This window comes from Cherax quadricarinatus, chromosome 51 (genome assembly GCF_038502225.1).
Source record: "Cherax quadricarinatus isolate ZL_2023a chromosome 51, ASM3850222v1, whole genome shotgun sequence".
NCBI lineage: Eukaryota > Metazoa > Arthropoda > Malacostraca > Decapoda > Parastacidae > Cherax > Cherax quadricarinatus.
Window position 1 is genome coordinate 15,489,672 of NC_091342.1, and position 7,217 is coordinate 15,496,888.

The following is a 7,217-nucleotide window of genomic DNA, read 5'->3' on the forward strand; positions in this document are numbered from 1 at the left end:
ACGATGTATATGGTTGTATAATAAAATATTATTCTAGACCCCTGGCTGTCTTCAAGAAGGCGCTGGACAAGCACCTAAAGTCAGTACCTGACCAGCCGGGCTGTGGTTTGTACGTCGGTTTATGTGCGGCCAGGAGTAACAGCCTGGTTGATCAGATCCTGATTTACCACGAGGCCTGGTCTCAGACCGGGCTACGGGAGGATGACTCTCGAAACCCTCTCCAGGTATACAAGAAGCAATTGGTTTAGTTTAGACTAGGTAACGCCGCTTCACTGATGGTATGACATAAAAGATTTTTAGGTAGATAATCCAATAGACTGTTCAAAGAACTCTCTTAAGCGTGAGAGTGTACCATGTCTACAGTATTGATTGTATGCTGTGTATACGTGGTGAAGGTATTCAATGTGGATGGCTGTGACTATTATCCTTATAGCGGCAACATAGCATATATATACTTGTGACGTTTGACATATTATATACAAAACACGTGTGTGAGCATATATATATATATATATATATATATATATATATATATATATATATATATATATATATATATATATATATATATATATATATATATATATATATATGTATGTATATAATGGTGTATACTCGTCCTCTGACAGTAATGTTGTCCTGGCCTCTCATGGTGTATGGGGGGGGGGTTACGGGGACATTTGCTCTGATTTTCCTTGCTGACTTGACTGATACCGACTTGATCAAGCTGACTTGACTGATACTGACTTGATCAAGCTGACTTGACTGATACCGACTTGATCAAGCTGACTTGACTGATACTGACTTGATCAAGCTGACTTGACTGATACTGACTTGATCAAGCTGACTTGACTGATACCGACTTGATCAAGCTCTACAGAGACCGAAACATTCTGGAACGTGGCAATTCTTTTTCCTGTCTTGTGCAGTACGATATTTGAATCTGGTGCAATTAAGTTGTTTATATCTGTAGCGACGGACGCAGAATGTATATAGTTGCAACGATGATTTTTAGAGTTGCAACAACGAAGGATGTATATGGTTTAACCAGTGATGATTATAGTTGTAGCAAAGGATCTATATGGTTGTAACCAGTGATGTTTCTAGCTGTAACAACATAAGATGTATATGGTTGTAACCAGTGATGTTTATAGTTACAACAAGGCAGAATGTATATGGCTGCATGAGCAGGTCAACATGAAAGGTGTTTTACATGAGAGGAAATTACTAATATCTACGTTTAATGGAGTAAGTAGTTTTATGCTGCCTGGTCAGGAAGATTGACGGCTTCCTCGATAGTGAGTGCAGCGTGAAGCTTTGACGTGAGGTGAGGTGGAGATGAGGTGTTGTAAGGTGAGGTGAAAATGAGGTTAAGGTGAGGTGTGGTGAAATGAGGCGGATGTGAGGTGTGGTGAGGGGATATTTTTGTTACCAACACACTGCATCACAGCTGGAACAAAAGCTATGTTAGCGTGCAGCTATCCTACACTACATCACATCAGGAACAAAAGCTATGTTAGCGTGCAGCTATCCTACACTACATCACAGCGGGAACAAAAGCTATGTTAGCGTGCAGCTGTCCTACACTACATCACATCAGGAACAAAAGCTATGTTAGCGTGCAGCTAACATAGCTTTTGCTCACTATTCTACACTACATAACATTCTACACTATTCTACACTACATGACAGTTGGAACAAAAGCTATGTTAGCGTGCAGCTATCCTACACCACATAACAGTTGGAACAAAAGCTGTGTTAGCGTGCAGCTATCCTACACTACATAACAGTTGGAACAAAAGCTATGTTAGCGTGCAGCTATCCTACGCTACATCACAGTTGGAACAAAAGCTATGTTAGAGTGCAGCTATCCTACACTACATCACAGCGGGAACAAAAGCAGTGTTGCCGCTGTCATACTGCATCACACGTTAACGGGTTGCATACATAAGTCGAGGTAACATGTCAGCCTGGGCTGTGAGGCTTCAGTAACGTGATGGTAATATTCTCAAGTTATATACAGCAGGTTACATTAATACCAAATGGTTATAATCATAACCATGATTTTTAAAGAGATGGACGGTAAGCCAGCGGAAGTCCTCGGTCATATGACCAAAAGCTCCGGCTGCGGATAATCATTTAACTAAGACTCGCGTCAGGAAACACTTGTCCCGTTTCCTGACAAACATACCTACCCACCTACCTACAGCAGGTCCTTGAATAACGTCGTTTCGTTATAACGTTGATAGGGAAAAAGAATCAAATGAATACAAATTATTGTAAAGTAAAATTTCGTAAAGTACATAACAATACAAAAGCACAACAGTAAATAATGTGGTACGAAAGCGCTCAGCGAGTCCGCCATATTTGTTATTGTTTGCTGTTGAACTGCCTGGTGGTAGCAGGTGCTCCTTACAATTTTCACTTTGCAAACAGTTATTCCTTGTTTTAATCCTGTTGCAATGAGTGCTAAAGGTGCACTGTGCAACCCTGATGTCGTTGGCTCCCTCCCCCCCCCAAAAAAAAAAACAGAAAAAGTGTGACATTAGAAACAAAACTAGCAGTTTTAAAGAGGTTTGACGATGGACAGCGAGGTGTCTTGTTATATCAACTAGGCTATGGGAATACTGGTTTCGTTATACGTCGTTTCACTTAAAGTTGCAGTTTCCAAGAACCTATCGACGACGTTAAGTGAGGACTTACTGTACATATATGTCTATTCTAGTGGTTATAATTATAGCCATAATTTTTAAAGGTGTGAACGAGTAAGACAGCAGAAGGCCTCGGTCATATGACCAAAAGCTCCAGCTGTGGGTCATTATATGACTAAGACCTGTGTCATAAAACACTTGTCCTGTTTCCTGACAAACCTTACCTAACCTAACCTACATATATGTTGATGATTAAGACACAGGTGCACAAGTGTTGACGATTAAGACACATTTTATACTATTTTCAACCTAACTATATATATGTCATGGACTGAGATACTTGTGCAACATTTGTAAATGAAAGTTAAGACACTTGTGCAACATCTGGTTATTTTTATTGTAGACGTTTCGCCATCCAGTGCTTTATCAATACAGATTCTTGGACATAATAAGAAAACAGAAGAACTATATGCAAAAGATGAGGTAATCAGTCCCTCAGCCTTGGAGGTGGTGTTTAGAGCACCGTGGTTGTAGAGATTCTGAAGCAGAGGCAAGGAGACTGGCGCTTATATAGGCGTCAGTGAATAGGGACGTGTAGCAGACGAGGGCATAGTCACTGGTAGGCGGGATTCCCCAGTGGAAGTAGGTCCTACCCAAAATTGATGGGTTAGTTGTAGTAGCGTGAAGAAGGTCATGTAGATGTCCTCTGAACCAAGATTTCATCTTGTCGGTATTGTATACCTGTCTTGCACAACTTGTCAGGCACTGCAACATCATGGAATCTTGGTTCAGAGGACATCTACATGACCTTCTTCACGGCTACTACAACTAACCCATCAATTTTGGGTAGGACCTACTTCCACTGGGGAATCCCGCCTACCAGTGACTATGCCCTCGTCTGCTACACGTCCCTATTCACTGACGCCTATATAAGCGCCAGTCTCCTTGCCTCTGCTTCAGAATCTCTACAACCACGGTGCTCTAAACACCACCTCCAAGGCTGAGGGACTGATTACCTCATCTTTTGCATATAGTTCTTCTGTTTTCTTGTTATGTCCAAGAATCTGTATTGATAAAGCCACTGGATGGCGAAACGTCTACAAAGATAACCAGATGTTGCACAAGTGTCTTAACTTTCATCTTGTCGGTATTGTATACCTGTCTTGCACAACATTTATAAATCTTTATCGAGGAAACGTTTCGCCAGCCAGTGGCTTCTTCAGACACACAGGCCGGGGAGCCAGGGAAGACGCACTGGCCAGGGAGCCAGGGAAAATTCACAGGCCAGGGGAGACTCACAAAGAAAAACGGTGAAAGATGAGGAGAATGAGATAATCCCGCAGTCTGGAGTCGATGTGTTCAGTCCATCAATCTTGAGAAAAGTACAGCATATGCTCAGAGAAGTGGTTTATATACTACAGTCAGGTGAGTAGAAGCAGGAGGCGGCGGAGTCACCATTGAACAAATCCACTAGTGTAAATAGGTCATGCCTGTAAATTAAGCAAGCCTAGAAGAATTCCTTGTATCAAGATTCCAAGGTGTTGCAATATCTGACAGATCTGCAAATGTTGCACAAATGTCTCATTCTTCGACTTATTATTACATCACATATATGTCGTAACTAATAAGCCGAACTTGCCGAATAGGCCGAACTTCCCTGAAAATTAAACTTTTCTAAGTAAAAAAATCTTTTACAGAATGACAGAATTTTTTTTCATTGACATCGATATAAAGATTTTTATTTCTGGACTAAACTTAACTTAGAAACCTCACCTAACCTAACCTTCTGTTACGTATGGCGTAGATCAGTTTAAGTTTATTTAATATTACCTAAAATCAATGATATATACATATTTTTCGTTATGCTCAGACTGATTTCCACTGATTTATGCTAAAAGCAAATTTTCATATTGGTAATTCGGCATATAACTAGAAAGATGCACCTTCTTCTCAGTTTGATCTCTTGTGTGTGCGTTGAGGTGAATGTTGGAGGGTAAGGGAAGGTAAAGGAATAAAAATAACTGGATTCCAGCATGAGGGTTCTAGCAGGAGGGTTCTAGCAGGAGGGTTCTAGCAGGAGGGTTCTGGCAGGAGGGTTCTAGCAGAAGGGTTCCAGCAGAGGTGTACCAGCAGAAGGATTCTAGCCGGAGGGTTCTAGCAGGAGGGTTCAAGAAGATTGGTTCCAGGAGGGGGGTTCCAGCACAAGGGTTCCAGGAGGGGGTTCCAGCAGAGGGGGTTCCAGTAGAAGGGTTCCAGCAGGAGGGTATCTGAAGAAGGGTTCCAACCACTCAGAGATGAGTCTAGGGGATTCTTGATTAAAGTTAGTCACGCGTGAAGCCTCAATTAAAACAGCTAATGAGATTTTTAATGAACAAAGAAGGGATTCCACGTGATCAGGGTTCCGAAGAGTGACCAGTAGCTGGTTCATCATTCCTATTTCATTCCTGGTTTATCTTCCCCTGGTTCATCACCCCTGGTTCATGCTCCCCGTCCATCCATCATCTCTGGTTCACCATCAGCGGTCCATTAGCCAAGAGAGAGTATTTTCCTTCAGCCTTGCTTTCGATATATGCAAATTAACCCAGAAAACATCACTGTTACTCCCTGTAATTACATTATTACACTTAATGGCGCTGAAACACTTTCCCTCACACGCTCCATTACATTTCAAGTTACAATGAAAAAAGCTACATACGCTCTGTAAAGCCTAGAGCCAAAGGCTTTACGGGATGTACTAAAGAATGTAAACACGACACGGTATGCGGTTTATAGTACCTGATTGAGATGTTTCGCCCATCAGGGACTTTATCAGTTCCCAATGATAGGACCCTGGTGCACGAAACGTCGTTATAAAACGCTATACACTGTATAATGTGTGTTATTACTTTGGGGAAACACCAAGTACGTAATATTTCGACTTACCAGTTCTCATTGTAGGGCGAATATTTTTGTTAGTGGGTTTGGGTTTGAGAAAGACCTGCCAAGTATGGGCTAGTAGGCCTGTTGCAATGCTCCTCCTTTCTTATGTTCTTATATGCTCGTTGAAATTTCTATTCACATAAATAACTTATGGGACGACTAGTGGAAGCAGCGAACCAGACTGACAACACTAGCACCGGGTCACAAAGTCGTCCCAACATCTGTCATGGTGGCAGGAAAGCCTACGCTTCCTGTGGAAGCAGAGAGGAAGCATTTATTATTGAGAACCGTTCAGTTGTTGCCAGTCCGTCACGATATAAAAAAAAGTTACCCCTGCATATCCGCATGCAGGAAATGCCAAGTGAAATGTTCAGTGTCAGCAGCGCTGGAAACCATGCCCACACCAGCATGGTAGTGGCGGATCTTACTTAAGATGGTCTGATGACGCTTTTCCAGCTGTGTGTACATTGGCCTGTCGCTGTGACTCTCTGGTGTTTATATTATTACTACTAATACTAATAATAACAATAATAATATTATTTATAATAATAATAATAATAATAATAATAATAATAATAATAATAGTAATTATTATTATTATTATTATTATTATTATTATTATTATTATTATTATTATGAAATAATGCATGCCACAAAAAATCTTTGGGCATGTCTGACTAGTGTGTTAATTAAGCTGCCAAGAGATTGTAACGCAGGTAATCAGAACATAAACAACAAGCTTGGTGCGGCTTTAACACATAATTAAGTGTCATCTGCAGTTGTAGTGTTTTGAGTGGACCAGATGAGAACAATACCACAGATTTTATCATACATATTCCGTTGAGTCCTAATTAAACACCGGAATTATACCCTGAAATTATACACTGAAATTGTAAAGCACACACACACACACACACACACACACACACACACACACACACACACACACACACACAGGAGCTCGGACTCGACCCCCGCAACCTCAACTAGGTGAGTACACACACACACAAGGATCAGGTAAATGTACAGGGGATCTGGACAGGCTGCAGCCTGGTCCGACAAATGGCTCCTGGAGCTTAGTCCCAGCAAGTGCAAAGTCATGAAACTTGGGGAAGGACAAAGAAGACCGCAGAGTACAGCCTAGGGGGTAGTATACCTGGAGAGGGTTTCGGGGGTCAACGACCCCGTGGCTCGGTCTGTGACCAGGCCTGATGGTGGATCAGGGCCTAATCAACCGGCTGTTACTGTTCGCTGCACGCAAACTGACGTACGAACCACAGCCCGGCTGGTCAGGTGCTGACTTTAGGTGCCTGTCCAGCGCCTTCTTGATGACAGCCAGGGGTCTATTGGTAATCCCGCTTACGTATGCTGGGAGGCAGATGATCAGTCTTGGGGCCCCTGACACTTATTGTGTTGTCTCTTATCGTGCTAGTGGCGCCCCTGCTTTTCAGTGGGGGGATGTTGCATCGTCTGCCGAGTCTTTTGCTGTCTTAGGGAGTGATTTTCGTGTGCAAGTTTGGTACTAATTCCTCTGGGATTTTTCAAGTGTACTATATATAATCATGTATCTCCCGCCTGTGCTCTAGGGAGTACAGGTTGAGGAACTTCAAGCGTTCCCAGTAATTGAGGTGTTTTATCTCAGGTATG